Source organism: Monodelphis domestica, chromosome 7, assembly GCF_027887165.1.
Source record: "Monodelphis domestica isolate mMonDom1 chromosome 7, mMonDom1.pri, whole genome shotgun sequence".
Taxonomy (NCBI): Eukaryota; Metazoa; Chordata; class Mammalia; order Didelphimorphia; family Didelphidae; genus Monodelphis; species Monodelphis domestica.
Window position 1 is genome coordinate 184,651,696 of NC_077233.1, and position 13,646 is coordinate 184,665,341.

The 13,646-nt window shown below is 39.0% G+C and overlaps 1 protein-coding gene across 2 annotated transcripts in view; it reads right to left on the reverse strand.

Annotated features, from left to right (window-relative positions):
- BFAR (bifunctional apoptosis regulator) overlaps positions 1-8,541 on the reverse strand; it is a 40,375-nt gene extending 31,834 nt beyond the window's left edge. For both annotated transcript variants that reach the window (XM_007498624.3, XM_001375800.5), the window contains exon 1: positions 8,403-8,541. The gene's annotated coding sequence lies outside the window, so the exon portion shown is untranslated. The remainder of the gene's footprint in view (positions 1-8,402) is intronic.
- Between the last annotated feature and the right edge of the window lie 5,105 nt (positions 8,542-13,646).

Genomic DNA, 13,646 nt, shown 5'->3' on the forward strand with positions numbered 1-13,646 from the left:
ATTAAAAATATATAACTATCACAATAAAACACTAGAAAAATTTGACTACCTGGTGTCTTTGAGAAATTCCACTTTGGATAGGTGAGTATTCTAGATTACTGATGGTTAACCCTTTAAAACACCTAATTTTTTCTTTTCTCCCTTTAAAAAAATTATTTATTTGTTTAGAATATTTTTCTATGGTTACATGATTCATGACTTTTCCCACCCCTTTTTCCTTCCCCCACCCAGGACCTGACAAGCAATTCCACTGGGTTATACATGTATCATTGTTCAAAACCTTTTTCCATGTTATTCATATTTGCAATAGAGTGATCTTTTAATGCCAAAACCCTAATCATATCCCCACTGAACCACGTGGTCGATCATATCTTTTTCTATTGCATTTCTATTCCCACAGTTCTTTCTCTGGATGTGGATAGTGTTCTTTCTGATAAATTCCTCTTGATCGTCCTGGGTCATTTCATTGCTGCTAGTAGAGAAGTCTATTATGTTCAATTGTGCCATAATGTATCAGTCTGTGTACAATGTTCTCCTGATTCGGTTCCTTTCCCTCTGCATCAATTCTTGGAGGTCATTCCAGTTCACATGGAATTCCTCCAGTTCATTATTCCTTTCAGCACAATAGTATTTATTTCATCATTATCAGATACCACAATTTGTTCAGCCATTCCCTAATCGATAGACACCACGTCATTTTCCAATTTTTTGCCACCAGAAAGAGCACAATGATAAATATCTTGTACAAGTATTTTTCCTTCTTTGGGGTACAAACCCTATATAGAGGGGCTTTGCTAGCTATACATTATTGATCAACTTATGCAAGAGACAACAGCAGGATCTTTTAAAACCCTTTGTACATAGTTCCAAATTGACCTCCAGAATAGTTGGATTACTTCACAACTCCACCAGCAATGCATTAGTGTCCCAGTTTTGCCACATCTCCAACATTTATCACTTTCCTTTGCTGCTGTATTGGCCAATAAGGTGGTACCTAGGAGCCAAACAACTAATCTTTTCAGGAGGGAGAAAGGGGAGGATATCTTTCTAAAATGTATTTTATATTTCCTTGCTTCCTTACCTTGGGTGTGACAAACCTAACAATTTGATAACTCATAAACACTGAATCACTATATTACTCTGCACTACAATGATACCTTTCCAGTCTCATGATACATTACTTCCATTTACACACTCTGCCCAAGTAAAGTCATGGACATGGGAGACTAGAATGTAACATAAAGGCTGCTACTGGCAAGTAGGCCAGTCTGGCTGGAATATAGAATGTGTGTATGAAAAAGAGTTGTCTGGAAAAGTATGTCTGGAAGGGTCAGCTAGAACCAACTTGTTAAGTTCTTTAAATGTCAAACAAACACAAGGGGGATTCATATAAGGGTTATTGAGTAGGGGAATGATATGGTTAGACCTGTGCTTTCAGAATAGCAATCTGGCAGATGGATTGGAGAAGGAAGCCTTGAGGCAAAAACCCCATCAGAAAACTTGTAAATAATCCAGGAAATAAACTAGAGGGATCAACTTGAGTGGAGAGAAGACCCCAAGGCAGCTAGGTGGTGAAGTGATAAAGAGTCCTGGACTTGGAGTGGGACATCATACTTAACTTCTGTCTCCTCAATAATAAAATAGCAATAATAATAGCATCTTCCAGAGTTGTTAAAGGACCAAATGAGATAATATCTGTAGAGCAGTTAGCAAATTGTAGATACCTGCCTTTTCTTTCCACTCATCCCCATTTAAGGAGTAATCAGTTCCCCCACCCCCCAATATTTTACTATATTTCTCCCCAAATACATGTAGAAATAAAGTAATATTGGTTTTAATTTATTAAACCCTTACCTTCCGTCTTGGAGTCAATGTATTGGCTCCAAGGCAGAAGAGTGGTAAGGGCTAGGCAACTGGGGTTAAGTGACTTGCTCAGGGGTCACACAGCTGGGAAGTGTCTGAGGTCACATTTGAACCCAGGACCTCCCAACCCCAGGCCTGACTCTCTACCTACTGAACCACCCAACTTCCTCTAATATTATTTTTAAAAAATTAAATGGACATTAGGAGTGAAAAAATAGAGCTGCTGAAGCCAACTCCAAAGTTATAAGGCTAAGTAACTGGAAGGTTGGTGATGTTCTTAATAGAAATAAAGAAGAAATAATTAAGATATCAGTTCTAAGACAGAAGGTAAAGGTTAAAAAGGAGGGGGGCAACACCTGAGCAAAGCCTTGAAGTGGGCTAGACATCAGGAAACACAGATGACTATAACAAAGGAGTATTTTAGACTCAGAGAACAATGCAAAAGTTAATGGCAGGATTGCAGAAAAAGAATATCATTTATAGGGACCAGGCAAGTAAGCTAGTTTTCTGGCAAATGAGGGAGAAAAAAAAAATTAGTCTTAAATCTAAGAGAAAAGGTCCATGAGAAAAAAAGGAAAGAGCTATGTCAATTGCATAAATCTCCTAGCCACTTTAAGTAACAAAAGAATTAGAAATTAAATTGATTAAATTATCTATAGTAATATGAAAAAAAGAGCTCCAAATCATTACTACTTAGAGAAATGCAAATTAAAGCAATTGAGGTACCTCTTCATACCTAGCAGATTGGCTAATATGACAGAAAAGGAAAATGATAAATGCTGAAGAGAATGAGGGGAAACTGGGACAGTAATGTGCTGTTCTTGGAGTTGTAACTGACCCAACCATTCTGGAGAGCAATTTGGAATTATGTCTAAAGGGCTATAAACTTGTGTATACCTTTTCACAAAACAATATCAATACTATGTCTGGATCCCTGAGAGATTTTTTAAAATGGGAAAGGACTTAATTGCATAAAAATATTTATTGTGGCTCTCTTTGTAATGGAAAAGAATTGGAAACTAAGGAGATGCCCACCAACTGGGGAGTGGCTGAACCAGTTGTGGTATGTAATTGTAATGGAATACTATTATGTCCTAAGATATTATGTGTAGGAGGGTTTCAGAAAAACCTGGAAAGACCTACATGAACTAATACAATGTAAAGTAAGCAGAAACAGGAGAACATTATACACAGCCACAGCAATAATATACAATGAACAACTGTGAATGACTTAGCTATTCTCAGCAATATAATGACCCAAGACAACCCCAAAGGACTTATGATGAAAAATGCTATCTATCTCCAGAGAAACAACCGATGGGAATCTGAATGCAGACTGAAGCAGATCATACTTCACATTATTTTCTTAATGATTTTTTAAAAAAATGCGTCTTGTTCTATAACATGAAGAATATGTATATATGTTTTTTGTATGATTACACATGTATAACCCACAACAAATTGCTTACCATCTCAAGGAATGGAAAGGGAAAAAAGGAAGGGAATCTAGAACTCAAAATGTCAGAATATGAAGGCCAAAAATTATCTTTACATTTAAGTGGGGGAAAAAATACTACTGTAACTGCAAAAAAAATTAACTTTTCTTCCCTTCAATAAAAAGTTGCTTTGTTAGTATAAGCACTTTGGATTTCAATAGTTTCTAAAAACTAAAAGTCCACAGGCTTTGCAAACTTTATTGCCAACTTAGCAATATCAACAAATCTCCCCTTTATTCCCATTATTCATTTGTCCACCTCTTCTTTGTTCATTTCTGTCAATGGAATCTAGAAACCCCAAACCTAGGGTTCATCAGATCTTACTAGGTTACAAGCTAGGGTTCATTATTCAGTCTGAAACTGCTATCCTGAGATTCCCTTCAGGGTGGATTCTCATGGGAACAGGGAACAAGGACAAGTCTCCAACTTACAAGCTAGTCCTAAAACTTGGGAGTTCATCAGATCTTACTAGGCTACAAGTTTGGGGTTTCTAGATTCCATGTTGACACTCCTTACCAGCATTCAAAAGTGATTATTTAAAAAAAGTAATTTAGGGGGCAGCTGGGTGGCTCTGTGAATTGAGAGCCAGAAGGCCCTATGTTCAAATGTGACCTCAGACACTTCCCAGCTGTGTGACCTGGGCAAGTCACTTGACCCCCATTTCCTAGCCCTTACCACTCTTCTGCCTCGGAGCCAATACACAATATTGACTCCAAGACAGAAGGTAAGGGTTTTAAAAAAAAAAAAAGTAATTTAATTTCTGGTACTTCAATATTTCTATCTTTTCCCAGCTTTTGGGACAAAAATCCAGTATTTGATAAAAAACTGCTGGGAAAATTGGAAGACAGTGTGGGAGAGATTAGGTTTGGATCAACACCTCACACCCTACACCAAGATAAATTCAGAATGGGTGAATGACTTGAATATAAAGAAGGAAATTATAAGTAAATTAGGTGAACACAGAATAGTATACATGTCAGACCTTTGGGAAGGGAAAGATTTTAAAACCAAGCAAGACTTAGAAAGAGTCACAAAATGCAAAATAAATAATTTTGACTACATCAAGTTAAAAAGTTTTTGTACAAACAAAACCAATGTAACTAAAATTAGAGGAAAGCAACAAATTGGGAAACAATCTTCATAACAAAAACCTCTGACAAAGGTCTAATTACTCAAATTTATAAAGAGCTAAACCAGTTGTACAAAAAATCAAGCCATTCTCCAATTGAAAAATGGGCAAGGGACAAGAATAAGCAACTTTCAGGTAAAGAAATCAAAATACTATTAATAAGCACAGTTCTAGATCTCTTATAATCAGAGAGATGCAAATCAAAACAACTTTGAGGTATCACCTCACACCTAGCAGATTGTTCAACATGACAGCAAAGGAAAGTAATGAATGCTGGAGGGGATGTGGCAAAGTTTGGACATTAATGCATTGCTGGTGGAGTTGTGAATTGATCCAACCATTCTGGAGGGCAATTTGGAACTATGCCCAAAGGGCTATAAAAGACTGTCTGCCCTTTGATCCAGCCATAGCACTGCTGGGTTTGTACCCCAAAGAGGTAATAAGGAAAAAGACTTGTACCAGAATATTCATAGCTGCGCTCCTTGTGGTGGCCAAAATTGGAAAATGAGGGGATGCCCTTCAATTGGGGAATGGCTGAACAATTTGTGGCATATGTTAGTGATGGAATACTATTATGCTCAAAGGAATAATAAAGTGGAGGAATTCCATGGGGACTGGAACAACCTCCAGGAATTGATTCAAAGTGAGAGGAGCAGAACCAGGAAATCATTATACACAGAAACTGATACACTGTGGTACAAGCGAATGTAATGGACTTCTCCATTAGTGGCATTAGTTGTCCCTGAACAACCTGCAGCGATCTATGAGGGAAAAAAAAAACAAAAACAAAAACTATCCTCAAGCAGAGGACAAACTGAGGGAGTAAAAACACCAGGGAAAAGCAACTGCCTGACTACAGAGGTTGAGGGGACATGATCCAGGAGAGATGCCAAATGAGGGCCCTAATGCAAATACCAACAACAAGGAAATGGGTTCAGAGCAAGGACACATGTGATACCCAGACGAATCCTGCTTCGGCTAGGGAAGGGGTGGGGGTGGGGGGGGTTAGAGGGGGAGGAAAAGAAAATGATCTGTTTCCAATGAACAATGTATGAAAATGACCAAATAAAATAATGTTAAAAAAATAAAAAAAAATATTTCTATCTTTTGATTCAATTTATATAAAATCCTGATCAACCAATTCTGTTAATTTTGTGAGAAATGTTCATTCAGTTTAATTCAAATTCAACAAATTGATTAATTACATGCTAAGTGGCTAATTACTGGAGAAGCACTAAGTTTAAAGACTACTGAACTACAGACACAAAGTGGCTAGTGGTGGTAAAAAAAAAAACAACACTTGATTTTAAGAGCCAAGAAATTTCAAATCTAGTTTCAACACTGGCCATGTGACCACAGGCAAGTCATTTAAGTTCTCTAAACCTTAGCTTCCACATTTGTCAAATGGGAACAATTCAGTATTTCTTAAACTAAATTTTTTTTAAAAATCCCAGTCTTCCTAGCAAAAGGCTCCAAGCATTATTACATGCAAATTGTTATACAAAGATCTCCTGCTCTATTTCTAGAGCTCTTGTAACAGAAAAGAAATGTCTCACTAATGGGAAAAGCATCCCTAGAGAAAAAAGCAGTGAAATCATAGTGCTGCATAGACACTGCCCCCAAATGCCAGAAGTTCACCCTCTCTGATTCTATAAATGCAAAGCAAGCTTATCAAAGCTCAACGGGTTAACAACCATTTCCCATATTCAATTATACATGTAGTTAGATTGGTTTTTAAAAATATTCTTCAAACTGAAATATACATAATTCCGACTCTCAGAAATGTCAGGGTGATCTCACGCCAAATTTTGGCTTGCTGACTCAACTTTAAAATCATAAACTCTTCCCCAATAGCTCTTTGCTTTTCTTGCCAACCTTTTGTCTTATGATTTGTTTTTTGACAGTATAAGACAGAACAGAAATGATTTAACAGAGCCTCCAAGCTTTGATCCCATTTAGGGAGCACTTTCTCTTATATTAAACATCAATCAAACATTACAACACTTCTGAAACAAAAGTGAACTGTCTTAACTAGTAGTTAAACTATGTTTCACCAAACATGCCAAAACACGAACTCGGTGCTCTAGATCCTTATCTTTAAATATTTATAGTATACACAAAATTGTACTTTACTATGTCTTATACAGTAACTGTACCATTCTGTAGTGTTTTGTATTAGCTTTGCTGTTTATTATATATATGTGTGTGTATATATATGTGTGTGTGTGTGTATATATATATATGTATATATATATATAAATAATTCATTACTTAGACCCTAAACTCCTGGAGGGCCCTTTAAAGATCTTATTCTGTACCTTTTTGTATTAAATGATACCTTGCACAACATGAGGCATTAAGTTCCTAATGATTCAATTCATATTAATTGAGGGTCTGTTCTAGGCAAGACTGTACTAGAAGATGGATCTTCTAATGTCATTAATACAAAGTGTCTCTGAAGTTTATGCTAAAGCTGGGGAGTGAAGTAATAAAAAAAGTTAAATTCTGGATTCCTCATCTGTAAAATGAAGAGTTGGACTAGATCAAGCGTTCTTAGCCTAGGATTCTGGGAATTGTTTTTAAATACATATATTTTGATTACTGTACCTCAATTTTTCATTTGTAATCCTCAGTATTTTATGCATTTAAAAATATTGCTCATAGAAGAGACATACAAAAGGTTAATAAGATGCCCTGAACTAGATGGTCTTTAAAAGTCCAAATTTATGATTCCTTATAAGTTATAACAGTTGGATCTAAGTATTCATCTTCCTGTGTTTAAACTGGCCTTAGAAACTTACTAGCTGTGTGCACTTTGGCTAGTCACTTAACTCCTTGTGCACCAGTTTCCTCATCTGCACAGTGAATTGGAGAAAGAAATGGCAAAGAAAACTCCAAAATGGGATCACAAAGAGTCAGACAGAAAGGATTAAACACCACTTAAACGATGGAAGAACTGCCACAAACGAAGGGGAAGAGTGGCCCACGATTAACTGACATAGGAGTATTTCAGATTGATTCATTTGGGAGAACAGACACTGCAGGATAGAAGGGTCCTGGAAGGAATTCCAGGGTCGGGTGGATTAAATATTCAGATAGCACTCCAGAACGTCCTCCCCAGGAGCTGCGACGACATCCCAGGGGCTACATCCTAGGGGCCTCAGCCGCAACACCAGAAATAAGCCAAGAACCAGGTAGGAACGCCGCAAGTCTTCCGGGTCTAGGCTTAGGTTGAACCAGAAAGATCTAACCGTTCAATCGGACGGGTTAGGGGGCCGCGGCGTCACCACCCCAAAGACTGGCCAATCGGTGCCTCGAGCCAGGGCTTTTAACCACCTCCAGGACCGCAGCCTCCCAACACCACCACCCCCAACCCCCCGTCAGAAGGGGGGAAGGGAGTCCAGGCGGGGCATCTCCCGTCCTCACCTCCCTCAGTCCCAAGGGGCTGCCGCAGCAGCCTGTGGGTCCGACGTTGTGGGCTACACTCAACAAGAGCTAGCCGAAGGGACTCCCTAACATACCCAAGGTGACCAGGTTCACTTCTCCCCACTAGGTGAGGCCCGGGCCTGGGACCCGACCCCTGCTCAGCCCTAGGAGCCTCCCTCGTCCACAGCCGAGGCTCCAGATACTTTCGGATTTCATTCCCTTGGGCAATGCGTCCGCAGGGCTTCCTTGCCCTGGGCCATGGCCCTAGCTGCAGGAAGGTAAAAATGGGAGCACACAAACGACGCGAGGATACTTGGGGTCCCGGGCGTAGAAGAAAAAGCCTTCGGGCCTGCCACGGCCCCCGGATCCCCAAAAGACGTGTTGGGGTCCGCCAGGAGCGGGGGATTCTCGAGGCGCCTCTGTTCCCCCAGTCTCCCCGCGCTTTCCCCTTCCTTCGCCTTCTGCCCCCTACTTTCCTCCACTCTTACCTCGCTGTGCTGGAGCCGGCCCCACGCGGATGCGAGCATCCCCCATCCGCGGCGGCAGCGGCGCTGCCCACCCCGACCCCAGCCGCCGCGGCCGAGGCGGAAGACCTCACTTCCGGAAATAAAATACGGCCCGACTACGCCATTGGTGCGCCCCCCGCAGCAACCATAGAGCACGTTCGGAAAGATTCCCACCGCCTCAACTTAAGCATCTCCCCGCGGGCTAGAGAGGCCCCGGCTTTCTCGAAAGGGGTGCGGTGTGGGGGAGAGGGGGAAGTTTACGCCTGCGCAATAAAGTCACCAGTCTGACATTTACACCCCCCCCCTCCCCACACACAGACACAATCACCTCCCTTTTCTTGGTTATTTGAGCCTTGGGCTAGTGGACTCCTCCGTGCTCCGAGTTTAGGTAGCTGGAATGTTGACGTAGTTGTATTTCTATTACTTGAAGGTTCCTGGCAAAAGAACTGACTCAGATGGGAAATCAGGCAATTATTAGTTACTATTAAAACTATGGTCTGGAAAACAAGCTTCCCTACATCTTGAGAGCAGAGATTGTTTGCTCATCCAACAAAATTTATTAGGTGTCTACTATTTGTCAAGCACTATGCTAAAGCAAAGAAAGACAAAAATATTCACTGACCTCAAGGAGTTCAATCTAGTGGGAGAGGCAACATGCAAAACAAAGTATGTACAAACAAGATATACAAGATAAATTCCTCAGTTTTCGCACGTGCTTGTTGATTTAGGTAAGTAACACAGCAAAGAATTTATGTCTACTTCCCGTTTCTATCAAAGTTCCGCCTAGCTTCAGCAAATATTTTATTAAGCACCTACTAGGTAGGTGCAGGGCACTTTACAAGGCCACTGGCATTACAAAATCGAAAAAATATGCCTCCTCCAAGAAGTTGACTTTCAATAGGAAGATGAAAACATGCATAAACAACAATACAAACAAATGTGCTTTTGCGTAGTAGGTCTACAAGAAACAATGAGACAAATCTATTATCTCGCTTACCAAAAGTAACCACATATTTATAAAATAATTTATGTGGTTTAGGGTCATAGCCATAGAGCTGAAGAAGGGACTTCAAATGCCATCCGACTAACTCTTTTTTTTTTTTTTTAATAGATGAGATGGTTCAATGGATGTAAAACTGGATGCAGTAGTAGAGAACAGGGTTCAGATTTTGCCTCAGGGACTTATTAGCTAGGTGACCCTGGGCAAATCACTTAACTTCTTTTAGCTTCAATTTCTGGGGTCCCTTCTAGTTCCTATGTTCCTCAGGTAGTAGTGATTTGAACTAAAGTCTTCTAACCTGAGAGTCAGTTAAACCCTCATCGACATGCATCCTCACCCCTTTCTCTATATCCTGTTGGTTTTTACATATATACTTATTTGTATTTTCACAGATTTGCTAAGTAATTTAAAGTCTGGATGAACCTAGAAAACTGATGCCAGGGCCCTTATCACATGTATCAATATATTAATGATGCAGTTTATGACAGTGGTCATCAGCAACACAAGGGATCCCATTGATGTGCATGCATTTAAAATGTTTATTAAATTTTTTTATTAAATTAACATAACCAAAGTTATTTTAAGATTAGGGTCTATGGATGGTTTATTTTTATGAATGGAGGCTGTTTTTTAATAACACAAAATACCCAGTGTCTAATACTGTGTGCTATCTCTTCTGACATTCTTTTAATAGTTTTTACATTTTGTTTATCTCATACTTGATTTGAAAATGAAACAACTTAAAAGATAATAGATATTAATGTTTTATATGAAACACTACTCCCCTCTAGTGGGCAAAGTGGTAAAATAGCTCTTTATACAGTACTTCCTTTAGGCATATATATTCTCTGACACCTAATCCATAGAGCATATGTAAATTTTAAGAGCATGAACTTCTGGGAAATGGCAGAGTGAAAGGTTGGAAATTGAGCCAAGATCCTTATGAATCCTTCAAACATAACAGTAAAAACACCAAAAAGAAACAAAAGTGATAGAAATTCTCACAAGAAAATTATGTCCCCCCCCCTCTCCCCCAAAATTGATTAGCAAATTGAAAAAAAAGCACCAACTATGTGGAACTTTTTCATCTTGCCCATCAAAGTTGTGTTGGTTGCATTTTTTTAAATTGTGGGGTAAAAGAAGCAATAGGAAAAACACTCAAAGTAATAGATGTAAAATATTAGAAATAGCAAATAAATAAATAAAATCCTTAAAAGAAGACCTGAACCAGCTTATAAGATCTGTTAGAAATTAAAGAAACAGCTGAATGAAAACACACTAAATCATGATGCTTCAATAGATCTGTGATTTTACCAAAGATGCAGATAACAACCCATCCATACCTCTCCAGTGTAATTCTTGTTGAGGTCCTACTCATAGCTTAAACACAGAGGATACTCCCAACATCTTCTCTCCCTAAAATACATTACCCTGATGACATTATTTACTTCCATTCTTCTTCATAGTTCATCATTGGTTATATGTTGCAGTCCATTCATGAGCACCATGCACTTCTCCATTGCTAGCCATAGCAATAGAATGGCACCAATAGAATGTTGGTATTTTTTTCAATGGCCTTTGTTTCCAGAAATTTAAGGAGTTTATAAAAGAATTGTAATTCCTTGAAAGCAATTTATCTAACTCTTCCTGTTTGATGCTGGGCCCAACTTGTTGCTCATTTGTCCCTCCCAGATGCATAAAAACTGATGGATAAGTTATATAGGTTATCTATATAACTATAAGTTATAATACAGTAAGTAGACATTAGTCATTTACTTTTTCTTGTGTATATTGCAAGGCAGAGTTCTCTTGAGGGATTATAGGTCTTTTCTAAGAGACTCTTGTGTTCTAGAGCTTAAAATAACCAACACAATGTCATCTGAAAAATGTGAGGCCCTAAAGAACCTCATTTTTCACAGGTATTTCCTCTTGGACTTGGAACTAGATCTCCTCCCTTACAGTGATGTGTACTCTTGGCAAACATATATTTCTGTTTTATTCCTTTCCTGGTCATTATGATCAGAGCATCAATGAACACTGTTATTTCTGTTGTCATGTCCTACAAAAAGCCTTGGGAGATACTTTGTTGGAAGAGAGCCTTTAAGATAGCATTTTGCTCTATAAGATGAAATACTTTTTCCATAATCAACAAAAGGAATCTGGTATTTTGATAGGAAAGTCAGAGAAATCACTCAGCAGATCATTTACTTTGAAAAGTCATGCCCATAAGCCCATTATGGATTAACTGATTTTAACAGTAGAAGCATCTATTTAATACAGAAGTTATATTCAACAAGGGACTTTTATGAACAGCTCCTTGGGCAGAAAGAGAATACTACAGTTTAAATTTCCACAGTTATTCTAACTTGTTCACACTAATTTTCTTACTCATGTGCCTCCTTGGCAGTTTTCTTGTGTATCCAAAGTGTGCACATTCTCTCCTATAGATGCTGAGTGTATTGGTGGAAACATGTTTCTGTGTAGTATTTTATTATTCATCTTACTTGTTTAATATGAGTACATAGATGGGAGAGAGTTAACATATTTATATGTAGTGTTTTATTATTCATATGCTTATTTAATATGTGAAATTAATATTTCTTTTGCTTTATTGCTAATCAAAAGGTTATTATAAGATCTAAAAGTGTTATTTTCATGAGTGGCTGGTTTTGTATAAATAGAAAGTCTTTGGATGTTCTTGATACCTAGAGTCATAAATAGAGGGAGTATCTTCTTTGGGAATCAAGACCTGTCAGTATCTAGTAGATTAGAGTGTTGACCAGCCACGATGACAGAAAAGCAGTTGTACAGCCACTACAACTATTCCACAAAAATCTAGAAAGCATACCAGACTACATCTAGACTGGAAAAATAAGGTAAAGCTTCCTCAGAGGGAAGAGAAGCTTTAAGGTAGGAAGATAGAGACAGGATAGAAGTTTTAGATACCACGAGGGGGATGACGGAGTCAAATTAGAGATATGAGGTGGCAGGAGTGAGTCTTTATTAATTTTCCATGAGCCACAGCTAAGCTCTGATCATAGGACCCTTCTGAAGGCTTTTACCAGTCCAGAGATCCACATTTAATACCACACAGGTCAGAGAGGTGAATAGAGAAAGATTAAAGATGGAGCTTGGCCAGAGGCCAAGCTCCTGCCAGGACAGCCATCAGCTAGCCTGAAAGAGAGAGAGAGAGAGAGAGAGAGAGAGAGAGAGAGAGAGAGAGAGAGAGAGAGAGAGAGAGAGAGCTAGAGGCGGAGCTTGCTGGGTTATATATACCCTTTGATATGCAAATATACACAGTACATAGGGATGATCCTCATTGGTTAATGACAAGGCATAGGTGTGGTTTCTCTTAACCTGCCAAGCACAAAGAAACCTGTTTTCCCGCCTAACCTGGGGGAAGCTGGGGTCAAGGGTCAGAGGCCCTCCCAGCCATGTGCAATACTGAGCATGCTCTCTTTTAAGGCAATCTGCACATACCAACTGTTCCCCTTGCCCATAGCTAGGGGTGGACTGCTACATAAGGCAAAACAAATAAACAAGTACTTGAACCTCACTTTCATCTGAGGTGGCCAAAGAAAGAAAAAATACATAAATATAGTTGGATATAGAAAAACATTTAATTCAACAGGGAACAAGAAAAGGGAGAATTAGAGGGAGAATGCATCAAGAGAGAATTAGTCCTAATCAAAACAAACTTTAACCACAGAAAGTGAACCTCAAAGAGGGATTTAAAAGGAAAGAAAGAGACCATCCTGATTATGATATTCTTCCAGCTACTGCCTTTTCTCTATATGGTGAAAGATTTCTTTCCTGATGCCCTTCTACTATCCTTTACTGTTCCTGTCCCCAACCCTGGGAAATGTGACCTCCATTTATATATCCCTTCTTTGTGTTTATTGGGTTGGAAGTACTAACAGGACACCTTTAGGCAAATAGTCTGTAACTCCCTCTCAGGCCTTTCCTTTGCTTTGTTTGGCAGTTATGGATTGCAGCATTGGTTACCACAGTCACTCTTTGTGAAGGCAATGGACTCCTACCCAGAAGGCTGTGAGGCAGAGAAATGGGAATCTTTGGGTTAGGCAGGCTAGTTGGAAACCCTAACCCTAACCTCCTACTCAACTCGTGAATTCGTATGTGTCCTAATAACACACTACTATGGTGAAGATTTTCAGACAATCATATTAGGAAGATCAAAATAGAAGATGAGTCTAATGTATTCTCTT